This window comes from Chiroxiphia lanceolata, chromosome 3 (assembly GCF_009829145.1).
Source record: "Chiroxiphia lanceolata isolate bChiLan1 chromosome 3, bChiLan1.pri, whole genome shotgun sequence".
In the NCBI taxonomy this organism is placed as follows: Eukaryota; Metazoa; Chordata; class Aves; order Passeriformes; family Pipridae; genus Chiroxiphia; species Chiroxiphia lanceolata.
Window position 1 is genome coordinate 107,805,955 of NC_045639.1, and position 15,219 is coordinate 107,821,173.

General features: G+C 38.1%; 1 long non-coding RNA gene across 1 annotated transcript; it reads left to right on the plus strand.

Annotated features, from left to right (window-relative positions):
* The first annotated feature begins 4,594 nt into the window (after positions 1-4,594).
* On the plus strand, positions 4,595-10,000 carry LOC116784528. The gene is made up of 3 exons (XR_004356111.1): positions 4,595-6,179; positions 6,860-6,943; positions 9,743-10,000. It is a non-coding gene; the product is annotated as an uncharacterized LOC116784528 (long non-coding RNA).
* The last annotated feature ends 5,219 nt before the right edge of the window (positions 10,001-15,219 follow it).

Consider the following 15,219-nt stretch of genomic DNA (forward strand, 5'->3'; position numbering starts at 1 on the left):
ATATTTGCACATGGTGCAAATTTGGAAAGAACATTGTTTCCAGCAAGCTGTACTTTTATAAATTGCACAATACAGCAAAATGTATGGTAGAAGAAACATCCCAGACCTAAAAGAAGGAGATAATAAAATTATTTTTTCCTCAAGTTCCAAGAGATTTTCGAAATTAGATAATTAGAGGAAATATTTTTTCAATTGAATTACATGAAAATGCTGAAGTACTACATTCCATAAGTTGACAATGCATTGACTGTTACATTTTCTGCAAAGGAAAAGCTCCTAAACTGGATTCAAGGTTTTATCAAATAACTTTGTCTATTAATTGTTATTAAATAGTGTATAAGTCAGGCAAGATGAAAATGAAGGTAATGGAAAGATACTTTTGATGGCAAGGAACTTGCATTTCTTTCAAATTGAGGACAAATATGTATATTTAAATTTTAGGAATTGGAGTGCTCTGAACTTGTAACGTGTTGATGTTTATAACATGATTCTTAGAATGAAATCTGTATTATCACAGAATTTTCTACATCCTTTCTTAAGTGTAGCTCACCTAGAAAGATATCACAGAAAAACAGAAATAATGGAAAGAGCTTTGATTCAGTAGTATGTAGTATCTACTGTCTGACTTCACAAGACTTTCTCTGGAGCTGATGCTTGGAGGGATGGGGAGCATGTGGAGGATTACTTCCTTCAGATTCTTATCTCTACCTCTAATCCCCACACCTTAAATCTATCAGGGTATGTATAGCCTGGGCTGCTCCAGCCAGGCTGCAATCACAATGCATGCAGCTGCTCCAAGTGCTAAGAGTCTACTGCAGGTGATAGAGCACAGACAGCTATTGGGTGTTTACAGCTTTTAAAAGGAAAGATGAGTTAGAATCTCATTTGGTGTAGGTTTTTCCACTGAACATAGCTATTAACTGATTTTCAAATGCCTTTGGTATCAGTTTTCCCAAAGGCATTGTGAAGATCAGATAGACTGGAAGTACCATCAATTTGTGGATCTTGTACGTTCACTATACTGATGAAGTTTAAAAGTGCAATTACTTCATATTCCAACTGTATCACTGCCATCAGTTACTCTAGTCCTTAAAATGCTTACTTGTACTTAACAATAAACAGCAAAAAACTTCATTGAGGATGATGACTTCTCATTTCTTTAACACAAGAAGTGGCATGGAATCCAATTTTTTTGTTTGCATTTTTTTTTCCCAAGGTCAGTTAGTTAATTTTTCAATCGTAAAATCATTTGTGTCTGTGATAGTTTCAGTCTAGGCCTTCCTGGAGACCAGCCTGTAACCAGGAAGGAATTAGGGAAGTGACCAAGGAAGTATTCCATGCTGTTCCTTTACGTAAGCTGAGGTATAAACAAAGCTGGTCGGAGACACCTCTCTCCCTCTTCTTCCAGCAAGGTTTGGGAATGGTGGGTCCCTGTCTCGGCCTTGCTTATCTGGAGCTGAGACCTGCAGTGGCTGCTGTTGTCTGTCACGTGTGAGGGGAGAGTGCTGGGCCGTGTCCGGCCGTCCTGCTTTTCTCAAGGGAAGTGGTGTTCTTTATTTGCTAGTTCTTTATTTTGTTAGTTACCAGGTTTTTCGACTGTGCATACCTGTTTTGTTTTTGTCCATTTTTGTCCCTTTTTGTCCTTTTTCCCATTTTCCCTTCCCCTCTTTCCCTTTTGGGAGCGATTTGGGATTCTTATGTTCATATTACATAGCACCTTAACTGTATATCTGTAATATATGTAAAATATATATATATATAATATAGCTTTTGTTATTCTGGTTTTTTTCTTCTCTTCTGCGAGCTTTTCTTCTGTAGTCTATGGGGTTTGGCGAGAAGCCAACTACAACCGGCTGCAGCCTCTCCCAGAGCAAGACTAATGCTGGCAGTGTTTTCAAGCAGCTCTGCTACTGGTATCTCCACAAAGGATTCCTTCAACAGTAGAGACAAAAAGTACAGGTGAATATCACAGAATCAGGGACTTGCTTTGTCAGAAACCTTGAACCACATCTTGTTCCTCAATACCAATAAGTTTGTTGTTCATTCCCGGCTTTCCTATAAGAAAATTTATGACTAAGGCAAGATCAACAAGTTGAGAGCAACTTGTATTCGTGATTGCAAGTTGGTTTTTTTCCTTATCTTACGTTATTGCATTTTTGTCCCATGGGGATTTCTGGTGGATAAACATGGCTAAAGAAAATTCACAAATATTTTACTTAATGCTTCATGAATTGGTTTTCCTATAACCTACATATTCCATTAAAATGGTCTCAATGTTGCAGCTTTTAACAATGTTTGCTTTTTTAAAATAACTTAAATATTCATGAAGATTTTAAAATTAAATAACTTCAGATTTTTCTTTGTGAAAATTTTTTCGTTTTTATCATTGCCACTAATATTAGTATCCTGAATAGATATTGTAATAACTAGAATAGACTGAAATAGTCTGAAATTTTAAAAATGAAAAGAGTTCATAATTATATTTATTGGTGCACTGAGTTCTAGATGACAAGGGAAATTATTTAGTCTGAACATTTTCCTCAATGAATATGAAAATAAAATAAAAATAGACTCCTCCATTTGTTAGAAATTATCTTATAAGAATCGATGCTGTAATTACAAGCCTTGTGTAACCCTGTGTGCCAGTTATCTTACTGAGCAGAGCATATTTGACAGACGAAGTTGAAGAAGTCAAGCAAACATTTTGCAAAACAAGTCAAAGAACTGAGCTATGGCAAAGTCTTGTCCTTCGGGAGAGGGGAAGCTTGTTGTAAGTATACAGTGTAAATGTTCCCGAGTAATTTCCTTTCTGACTTCCATAAATCACAGAGTACTTTAATTGCGAATGCATTACCAGCAGACCATGGCCTAAACAGGATTATGGATTTGCATTTGTTCATAAGATTAGCCCACGTTTTTGTAGTTTACTTAAGATCCTTTCTAATGTTTTTCTCTTATCTATAAACTACTGATTGCATTTCAGGCTGCTTAATTATTAATCTCTATTAAACAAACATAGTAATTAAATATTACTTGATATAAAACATACTTTTGTTAAACACTGAGTTCATTTTCTGGCTAAATGAAATGAGAAGTAGGAAAGGAAAGACAAATACCGAACTTTTCTCGTTTAAATTTCACTTTTTCCAAGTTCACAAAATAGTTGTAAAAATGAATTCATTTTGCAAACTTCTGATATTTTACAAAGATGTTTCCATCCAATATACAATCAGTCTGCAAGTTCTAGAAATGTTTTTTTAAAGCCTAGTTTGAAATAGGATGATCAGTTCAGATTGCTCGAGTCAGTCATATGGTGTTCATTCTGTTAATTAAGTCATTCTTAATGAATTCTGAATCTAGTCCGTTTAGTCAGGGGGTTTCAAAAACCAATGTTAGTTTTTCAGGAGTCTTTACAATACAGGAAAGTAGAATAACCCGCTCTTCACAGCCATGGTGCATAGAACAAGATGTAACCAGTTTAACTTACAAAGAGGGACAATTTTGTTATATATTAGGAAAAAATTCCCACAGTTGAAGAACGGAATAAATTTTCAGAAGAGGTTGTAGAGTCCCGGTCACTGAAATGCACAAACCTGTAATGGTGAATATGTGGACCTTGTGTGGGCATGTGGATATATTAAATGTGTTAGTAATATAATCTGTGACCCTTTTTTATGTTATTCTGTGATTTTATATCCTTTTCCTAAGCTGCCTGCAGATTAGCCGTAGGACACTTAGTGGTGTGGCATGGAAAGAGGTATGTACAGAAGGATGTGCTGCTTCCAAAGCAGTGTGGAAAAGGAGAGTAATAAATGACAATGAGTAGGAACTCACAGTATATATAACAGATATTGCTTGTATCACTTAACATGCCACTGGTAAATGAGTAGAATTTAGTGATGGAAAGGTTATAAAAACTAGACTAGAAAAACTCACCCAGGCCAGCACAATAAGGAAGGGACACATTCTTGACTGTTCCTTCATCCACAGTGGAAAAGAACAATCCACCTGCAAAAGCGAGTCCAGGGAAAGGCAGACAGTACGCCCTTTTCCAGAAGAAGACTCACCAAATGGTGATGAGAAAATTAAATTTTCTGTCAAGGCAGAATATGTGATAATACAGTTGGATGGAAGTGTCCTCCTTAGGGGTGGTCTGTGTGGAACAGGGAACTGGATTTGGTATCGTCCTTTGTGTACTCCAGCAGCCATTCATCATGAGATAATAATTAGAATTTAGAGATGATTAAGCTAGCTGAAAGCTTACCTTTGCACAGATTGTTTTGCTGTTGTTTATATTTCCTGTACTTGTATATTTTATGGCTTGGATAAGTAAACAATAAAATCTGCCTTAACTCTATTTTATAACTTCTAGTAATAAATAATATTTTGGACATATTTTGGGATCCTGCTGGGTTACAAATTAGCCTACCTGCTACTCTTCTATATCAGTATTAATGCCATCTACTTTCCACAGAGCAGTGCCAGAAGTTCTTGGAGGTCATCTGTTCCAATGCTAACTCATTTTGGTTCCTGTCTTGTGTTGAAAGCTGGTGAAGATGTATTTCAAGACAGGAGTATGCCTTGAAGAAGATATTTCTGGCAACATTATCTACAAGCTAATCAACAAAAATCAAGTGCCTGCTACTAAATTTGCAGGGTCTGCAGGATTTTTTCCCTCTAAATGTCCTGGTCCAAACTTTTAATGTAAATGCTTATTAGTCAAAACAATGAGAGGAGCTTTAAGGAACTGGAGGCAATGCACAGAGGGCCCTGTTAGCACACTGACAGTTAAGTGAAGCCATGTGAAAGGAGAACATTTAAAAGACTGTACAGGACTCACACACCAAAATGAAGTTGCCATGGATACAGTTGTTATGTATACATATCCATCGTTATCGAAAAACACTGTAGAGGCTGAACTTAACCTAAGTGTAAGGCTTGGATGAGAGAAAGGTTGCTGTGCAGAGCAGTGAGGATGGAAGTAAAACAATCTCTTTGGTGAGAGGTATTGATGGACTAGAAACAAAAGCAAAACAATAAAGCAGTTGAGCCAAGATCGTGCACAAACAGAGGAGAACACCTTCACAACAGAACCTGAATGTGTGCAATAAAATACCCCACCATGACAGAAGTAATAGGGGAAAATAGAAAAGGGTGTTTCTTTGGCTCATTGAAATTAGGGTTAAAAATCCTAGTAGCTTCACTGGAGCCATGTTTTATCCTTTTTTTTTGTAAATACTTTTAATCACCTGATTAATGCCAGAATTTCTGACAAATGCACGTGGCCAGAGAATATCTTTTACTGAGCAGTTTTCTTCCCTTCTTTTTTTTTTTTCTAATTTCTTTTTCATAAACATAATTGTCATTGAAATAGGTGGTTATAGAGCTGTCCTTGTGTGCTGATAGGATCATAGAGGAGCTGAGGAGGTACCCCCTACTGGGGGTAGGTGCCAGTTTCCAGAAGATCATTTTTTGCTCTGTAAATAGTTGGAAGGTACATCTCCTGCCACGGGCCAGAGCTTTTGGTATTTCTTCACAGGAGGCCTAAGAATAGATCCTTATATACATGACCAACAAAGTTTTGCATAGAAATTTCAAACTACAAAAAATGTTGTATAGTTTCAAAGTCATCAGTCACCGATAAAAATTCCGGTGATAAGTGCATTTGAAATGTCTGGGACATGAAGAGCTGTTACAGTTATGGGTTGTTTAAGAAACTTCATGGCAATGTTTTGGGCTTACAGTCTCTGACAAGCACAGTCATGTGGCATCTACAGGATTTCAGGAGGACATGAAAATCTACTTGTTTGGTCCATTTGGCCATCCCCTTCTCTTCTGGTGAAGTATTCATGCAAAACACTTTATGAGTTTCCACATTTTTCTCTGTTCCACTAGACTCACCACAAGGCCACACATACTGAAACAACCAAAGAAGAGCATTGCAGCTGTTTCCTTACTGCATACAGAATGTTTTTGCAGGTATTGACCCTGTGCTGTGTTGAGAAATGTGTCTAGACCAGGTTCATCAATTTGGAGCAACCGTTTAGGAGGCCATTGCTCCCAAAGATACCTCCAGGTCCCAGGGACGTGACACTCCCAGGGGACCTCAGCAGACTCCAGCAGTCTCTTCTGCTCAACTTGCTGAGTGAAAATGAGTGAACAGAGGTAGTGGAAACCAGGTCAGTGCCTCACATGTCATTTGGTGGTCTTTCAGTTGTTGATTGCTTTCTCCATTGTAAGGTCTTTGATTTTAATCGGATCATTGTGTGCACATATGGATATTCCTGGTGGCCTAACCAATGAACATAATTAAAAGAAATGATTGCCTTTCACTTTAAGCAAACATCTGGTTTTACTTGAAACAAGATGACTTAGCTGTTTCAGAAACATTCTTGTAACCCTGGATTCACATTTTCATCTTAAAATATATATTTTCTCTGTTCAAGCAGCATGTTAATGTAAACACTATATATAAATGACAACCAAAATTTTCAGAAGTATTTGGTGCTCTGAGCATTAGTGAAACCACAAGAATTATTACATTTTTGATTTGATCTCTGTAAATCTGTTTCAACAGTCACTCTGATTTAAACAATTATTCTGATTTATATTCCAAGAACTATAATTTGCAGAAAATGTAACCATGTGAAAACATGTTTTTGTATAGTATATCTTGGCAACCTTGTTTTGTTGTGATGTCATTGCCTTAGGTTTCATGGAAATACTGAGGGAATAAAAGGAAAACAAGACCCTTTCTTTGAAGTATATCCGCATATCCCCTCTCTCCACCACTAAAAATATTTTAATGTCTTTTTTTCCATAATGACACTGAATTTTCTGCTATTGCTTGACTGACAAGATGGTCAGAAACATACTAAAGGCTCTCATGAAGGGAATTTAATTGAGAGGGAAGGATTTGTCACCTTTCACTTCTCCCTATCAGGTAGGAATCATCATTTGTATAATGAGCTATTTTGAGATCTTGGGTTTCTTTGCTTTCATGTTGTTACAATGATAGATTCTAAACAGTTAAACACAGGCATGTATGCAAGGTACACAGAACAGAGAAAATGAAATTTCAGACCATTTATCAACTACAGAGGTAACATTGGAGCTTTATCATTAAAAGTCTATCTAATCTGGTTTATTGTAACATCTGAGAGAAGATGACTGTGCTTTATTAAACCAATAGCTCTCATTCACTTCATCACATCTGCTCTTTCTAGAAAAAATAAAATAAAATAAATACAAGGTTATTAAGAGTAGCCCTTCATTATAAAAAGCATAAGTTACAGCTACATACAATAGAATGAAAAATGGCAAAAGAAAATGCCTTCATATGGAAACAATCCATCTGGATACACCTATATATGCTATATGGGGATTTCCAGTACTATTAAAAAGGTTATCCCTCGTACAAGATATTAAAAATATGCCTTGTATGATTTAGGGGTTTTAAACATCTCCGGTGTTTTTACTGAAAGAAAAGGAAAAGAGAGAATGGGGAAAAAGGAAAGCATCCCATTCAGAGACATTCCTAACTGGCTTCACATTTTTCTTTTTCCAGCACCAAGAAGAAAACGCATGAGACACAAGCTCATGCATGTCAGATGTGATCATATGCTAAAACAAATGACACCACTTGCTAATTTCATTTCCCCAGCACGTGCCTTTGTGCCTGTGTCTGGCTGTTAGGAGTCTGGGATATTTGGAAACTGCAGATTTTTCTTATCTACTTAGCTGCACAATGAACTACAAGGAATTTTTCTGTTGGGGCTGATTGTGCACTAAATTACCTTATTGTTAATCCTGAGCAATTTAGTTGATTTCGATGTATCTCTTACCTGATTAAGAGAATAGCTGGAGAACTGAGCTACCCTTACTGACCCTGTAAATATCATCAGCCACCTACTTAGCTACTGTGAGTTGTTGTCCCTTTTGCCACTCTCTACCAGGCAAGGGACTTAGACAAGTGATGTATCCTTTGACTAATACTGACTCTTCATAGGATCAGATGATCAGTAGGTATTTTTAAAACGCAATTTTCAAGGAGTTAAAAGTCACAAATAATTTCTGTTTGCTATTAAATTAAATTCATCATTTAGTCTACCTTTACATATCTATTTTTCAATATATTATTATCAAAAAATCCCTTTCATATTGTGAATTGGCAACTATTTCAACTCCACCTTCAAAAGTAAATGAGCAAAATGAACATTGGACATGACCTCAGCACTAGTCATATACTATGTTCTAACTACTGAAGGCAATGTTCTATAAATCTCTACAGCTATATCCATAGATTTGAGTAATATACCATATTTCCTTCAAAATGCCAATCATGGACTATGTCTCTAGTAAATTTGGTACTTGGTACAATAAATAAAATTAATGTTCATGTATTAAGAAGAGTCACTGTAAATCATCGCTCCCTCTTTAAGGACTATTGCTTTAGCAGTCAGTGTAGGAAATGAAGTAGTTTTGGGGAGTAGGAAACAGCAAGAGTTGTAGAGTACATTTGAAACTTGAGTTTAAGCTGATCTCAGCCTACCTCCACGTTAGTCATTTCAAGGTCTACTGCAGGTGGTCTTCACACAGAAGCTCAAAAGAGGCCATTTGTGCCAAAGTGTGGAGCTAGGAGGGGTAAGTGATGGAGCATTCACAGGGAACAATAGAGCTTTCATACTATGGAGAGAGTGGAGAACCAAGCTGAGCAACTTGGAAAAATGTTAGTGAGTAGAAGACAAAAAAGAAGCAAGTAATTTAAAAAAGTATGTAAGAAAAGGAAGCACAGACTTTGTCTCTAGACAAACATGAAAACAGTTCCAGAAGAGACACTGATAAATTGCTTATTTTCTGCTAAAATATTCTTCATAAAATAAGTAGAGTCTAATCCCAGCTGAAACAGCACTGTCAGCATTGACATTTTTTCCCAGTTCTACCTCAGCTGAAATTTATTATTCATTTTAATTGTTATTGCACCCCTGAAGTTTCTCCTTTTTCCTAGTCCCATCACTTTCTCTAAAGTTGGCTTTCCACCCTACTGGAATTTAAAACTGAGGGTTAAGTCTTGGCACTGCTGAAGTTAATATAAGTTTAGCCTCTACAATAAGGTCTGGATTTTACATAGATGTTTAGGAAGTTCTACAGGAGCATTCATGCCTTTACTCAGGCTTTTTTCAGTTAGGTATTAGAGTCTCTTTCTCTCCACTGATCTACAAGGAGCCCAGTTTATTATTTGACATTAGGGACTTACTTTGCATTCCAAAGTGTCATTGATATTATTTCATTCTGAATTTCAACAGTTAAGTGAAAGGGAAGTTATGAACTGAATGTCCTTCAAGTTTTGTGTAAACCTGGGACAGAGGAGGTAGCAATCCCCTCTAGATATGACAAACATGGGGTGAAGACAAAGTGTCTCTCCTATGAAGATAGGTTGTGAGATTTGGGGCTGTTCAGCCTGGAGAAGAGAAGGCTCAGGGGTGAACTTACAGCACCTTCCAGTACCTGAAAGGGCTACAAGAGAGCTGAATAGGGACCTTTGACAAGGGCCTTAGTGATAGGACAAAGGGGAATGGCTTTAAACTAACAAAGGGGAGGTTTAGATTAGATGATATGAGGAAATCAGGGAGTAGAGTCACACGAGGGAACTGACTGCATTACTGAGGTTCTGGGCCTGAAAATTTTCATAACCTATTCTGTGTGTAAGATAAAATTCACTCTTTCACTGTTTGATTTTTAGGGCTTCTGAAATTTGGCAGAGCTCGTCATGGATCTGAAGTCTGTTTCTACTAAATAAATTAGTGAATCAGTGACTAACATTAGAACTAAATCAGCATGAGATTACAATGCATGCAAATTGCTGCCACTGCAATGATATGTGAGATTAAAACAGGTATGCAGAGTATTTATAGGACTGATGGAAGCATTTGTGCCATTTATTGTGTGTTTAATGATCAAGTAGAGGGCAAAAGTAGCATCGTGCTCTGTGACATGTTGTGAGAGGGGCTTTGACATTTTGCTACTACAACGCACAAGTCTCAGGTTTGGAATGCTGCCCTGGTTGGAAGAATTGACATCCTCACCAGCTATAACATGGCTGATCTACACTGTCTCCTCTTCTCATTAAAGCCATATATACAGCAGACATATGCTTATACTGGCTTATTGCCCTCTCATGTAGGAAGGGGAGTGTGGAAGAGTGTTTTGAGACACTCATATGCCTGTGTGCATGCCAGCCTACACGTATAATATTCCTTGCAGAGCAAAAATTACACCCTGCATTCTTCACAAAGGTACCTATTAATGTAGAATGTCATTGAGCCATTTAACACTACAAGGCAAGCAGAGGCTGAGAACATCACAACTGTTAAGAATACTAGGGCACCGGTGGAGAAGTGGTAGGAAAATGAGGAGAATATTTGGTTAAGGCCCGCAGCAGGCAAGTCACAGCTCCCCCGCATCCCTCTGTTTGCGTTGATGGGCACCAGTTGCGCTCACAGGTCTGCACACCAAATTCCCCTCCTGGGACAGGAACGATAATTTATTTGACAGCACCGTGTGGAAGCTGTGCGGCGGTTTCACTTTCCCCTTCCACAATCAGCCTTTTCCGTTTGTATGGGAAACAAACCACTTCTGTGAAAATTCCCCAAATCTCTGGGTGAGTCAGGCTAAGCTGGAGCACATTAGCATTTCTCCATCAGAGTTAACTGGAACCTAGACAGGCTAAAGGTCAAACGAAGCAAACAGTGATCTCAAACTCCCAGAACAAAAAAAGAGAAACAAGAGGACAGGTATACTGTCTGAAATATTACCAGGTTAGTTAATAAACAACTTAAATTTTAAATTTGGCAACTTTGCTCAGTACTGTGCAAACATAAGAGTTTTGAAACATTACATTGCGTGAATCAGTCCCTTTTTTTTTCTGATGATGTTATAAACTCTTTCCCCTTGTGAGTGAACAGGTCTGCCACAGAGGCCTTCTGTCTAAGTATCCTGAAAGATATTGCATATATCCTTCTGGTTCGCTCCTTCAAGACCTGAAGAGACTACTGTGACCACATTGTATAGTATGTTACAAAGAACACTATTAAAAATTACTGAAGTCAGGCCTGAATCAGTTGTGTCACCCACATGTGAGCTCAGGCATAATCTGAGAAGACCTTCAGTCTTGAATCAAAGGATGGAGGGTCTATCCTAGAAAAGCTGTTTCAAACATAAATTGTTCTGACCATGTGAAATATTTGTCTCACTTTTATTCTAAATGTTGGCAAAGATTTTTTAGGGTGGAATAACATTTGCACTACAAGTCTTTATTTCTCAGGTGAAATTGAGCTTTTCTAAAGTGGACATATAATTTTGTGTCCCCTCCATTGTCCCTGAGATGTGCCAGTCATATACAGTCCTGCACACTCTTTTGCTAAATTACAAGCTGACAGTGTGCATAGAGACAATTGCAGCACTTAGATTTTCTGTTGTCTGTTTAAACTTATTTTAAATGATGAATCAACCAGGATAACAATGAAGTCTGGAAACCAGTTCCTGGCTTCCAGAACTATTCTACTCAGTCCCAATTCCTGCAACTATGCATTTGCATATGTGCCTAATACACACATAAATCTATATGGTAGACATATATTTCCACATCTCCCCGTCAATCTTACCATCCGAGGAGATGAGGCTACCTAGTTAATTAAACTGCTGGACTGATTTGAGCTCTGATTCGCCAATGGTGATATGGGGATGATGGAAGACTTCCTGAGGTGCAGGTTGATGGAGAACTTCTGTCTTCTTTAAGCTGACTTCCAGCCCAAAGAGCTCAGCAGCATCTGCAAAGCAGGATGTTAAACGTTGCAGAGCTGCTTCTGTGTGGGCAACAAGGGCGGCATCATCAGCATAGAGCAGCTCCCAGACAAGATGGTTTAGGGTCTTGGTGTGGGCCTTCAGACGCCTTAGATTGAACAGGCTTCCATCAGTACGATATCGAATGTAGATACCGTCCTGACAACAGGTTGGCAAAGGCATACAGTGCTTTCGGAAAACTCCACAAAAGAGTATGGCGTAATAAACATTTAAAGAAAAGCACCAAGATCAGTGTTTACAGAGCCATAGTGTTGTCTACTCTCCTATATGGTTCCGAATCATGGGTCATCTACCGGTACCACCTGCGTCTCCTAGAACGCTTCCATCAGCGCTGCCTCCGTACAATCTTAAACATCCACTGGTCAGATTATATGACCAATACATCTGTTCTTGAGCAAGCAGCAGTCACAAGTATAGAGGCCATACTGATGAGAACACAGCTGCGATGGGCAGGGCACGTCTCAAGGATGAAGGACCACCGCCTCCCTAAGATCTTACTCTATGGTGAACTTGCCACTGGCTGCCGCATGAGAGGAGCCCCGAAGAAAAGATTCAAGGACTCCCTGAAACAGCATCTCAGCCTTGGCCATATTGATCACCATAATTGGTCTACTCTGGCCTCCAATCGGGAGGCCTGGAGACACAGCATCTATAACGCAGCTGTCTCCTTTGAGAACTCATGCAGGATCACTCTCAAGGAGAAAAGGCAACGCAGGAAGAACCGTGTCTTGTGGAATACACCATCTAAGGAGTCTTTCTGTTGTGCCTTTTGCAATCGGATATGTCTGTCACGTATTGGCCTCATAAGTCACCAACGTGCCTGTAACAAATGTGGATAAAGCCTTTCCAAATCTTCATTCGCGAAGCTCAGCCATGATGATGATGATTTCCACATTCATTAATTTTCGTATACATATAATATATATATAAGTCCCTACATATAGTAAATTATATTTAACATAAAAAGGGCCTGGCTGATTCAGACCCTTCCAGTCTGGCAGAGGAGCATCATCTCTCAGACCAAACCAGGAAACATTTCTCACTCACCTACTTTTTTTGGCCTTTCTGCAGATACCATTATAACATGCGTGTTCAGAGCTCCAGGTCCTCCTTGTGTTCAGGTTTTGGGTTGGGTGACTGCAGAAAATATGAAGTTAAAACACGAAGTTAAAACACCTTGGTTTTTCTGAGTCTTATTCTTTTTGTTTTCTTTTCATTGTGTCATGGTCTGCTCCAGTTTTTCTGTCATCATCACAAGTGCACCAGGCAAAAGTAATGAAACAACAAAGATATTTCAGAAAATGCAACAAATACCTCTCAGGTTTCACCCTTTTGGACCTTTTTGGACCCCCCTTTGGACCCTACCAGTGTTGTCCTAAACTTTTGATTTATAAAAATCAAGTCCCAAGAATCTGTTCAATTCTTAATTAATAAACTATGACTTTGTGTCACCTATTTGGATTTGATAAATATAAATGAACTCAGAGGTAATAAACCTGATCAAAAAAAGTATTTTACAAAAACTGAAGCAAAATGAAGCCTTTTTACAGAGGATTATTCAAGAGAAACTTATGCTGACAAAAAATTAAAGTACAATGCAAAACTGAACTTTTTGAGATACATTAAACGGCTGCAAATTTTATATATTAATCCACAGAATATTCCATAAAACAATGGTGCCCTCTTTAATGAAATTTTATTAGAGAAACAGACCTGTCAGGGGAATACATTTTTATATCCAGTTAGGTTTTGCATTTAACAGGTTCCCGCTTTGTATATTTTTCTGTGGTAGCTGCTAAGTAAAATATATATACTCTTGAATGTTTGCTTACTTCTGGAATGGGAAATTTCCACACAATTTAGTGATTTAAGAACTGATTCTAATCTAATAATAATATTAAAAAAAACACTTTTGGGAATACTCAATGTCACTCAGTCTGTTGAACAACAGCCTTTGTTCATTTAGGGCATCATCTAGTTTCCAGAGTCTTTCCAGAGTTTTCAAGGGGGGCTGAGCTGCACCCTGGAGCCACCCGTGTGCCAAATTGCTGATCTGACTGGTGCTTGGGCTTCATTAGACCTTCTGAAGAATTGCTCTGGGAATTTATCACCTTTCAGTGATTACTCAGTCACTCTTTCTCATTTTCTTTAGATGAATAATAAAGGAGCCCAATAATCGAGGTAGTCAAAGTCCAGGAAGAAGCACAGGAAGGCTCAGATAAATCATCATGTCACTGCTCCTTGACAAGCTACAATACATGAGGTGCTCCCACTGACTGTGAACATACTGTTAGCACATGAGAGAATGCAATACTCCTGAGTAGCAAGTTTGATTAGGATTTTGCAAGCCAAAGAGCAAGCAAAAATCATTAGTTTCTTCCCAAGAGCAAACAAAGTTCATAAATTTCTTCCCAATTACAATAAATCAATACCAGCAGCTTAGACATTTTGTTTTACCAATTATGCACAGAATAATTTAGATTGGGGGTCGTTCCGTCCCGTCACCTGCCCAAAGCAGGGCTGAATCCAAAGCTAGAGCATATTGCCATAGAATCAGAGAATGGTTTGGTTTGGAAGGGATGGTGAACTACAGTTCCAGGGATGGGGCATCCACAGGCAGTGCTTTTTCCAGTGAAATTTCCAGTGAAATTTTTCATGGTGTTGGTTTCTAATCAACAATTATCATATTGTTGATATGCTGTGCTTTCTAAAACCCTACCTTGATAGATAAAATTGTTATTTTCAGCCTCTGGACTGAAACCCAGAGTTCAACCCCAAACCTGATACAGGGTTTCATTTAAAGATTTTTTTTTTCTGAATGATTGAAACAATTAAAATTTTCTTCACAACTTGAATCCACAAGCAGAATTCCAATCTGGGTGTGTATTATGCATTATTTTAATAGCAGAAAGTGCAGAAAAGGTAAAAAATCCTAGTTCCAGATCATTCCTCAGGTTAAATCAGTATTTTTTCCTTTGACTTAGTAGATTAGCAACTTTGCTACTCATCTTTGACATTTTTCACTGAATTATCCTCCTCTTCTGTACTATCCTGTTCAGCTATGAAAAAACAGAAAAGTCGTTTCCTAACAGTTTCACTTACAGTGACTCCAACCCTTTTATCACCTTTTAAAATGATAATAAAAAGTCATTCAGAAATTGTCTGCAAATACCTCCCACAGTACCTGATTCAGAGCAAGGTAATTAGAAAGAGCGATGGCTATTTCATGGAGATCAGAAAGTGTGGATGATGCCATCCATCTTCACTTTCTAGGTTCTTGAAATACTTGTTCTGTAAGTAGCACTTTAGCTGTGTGGAGGTATAAGAAATAAACCCAAGTACAGGTGCTGCATGTTC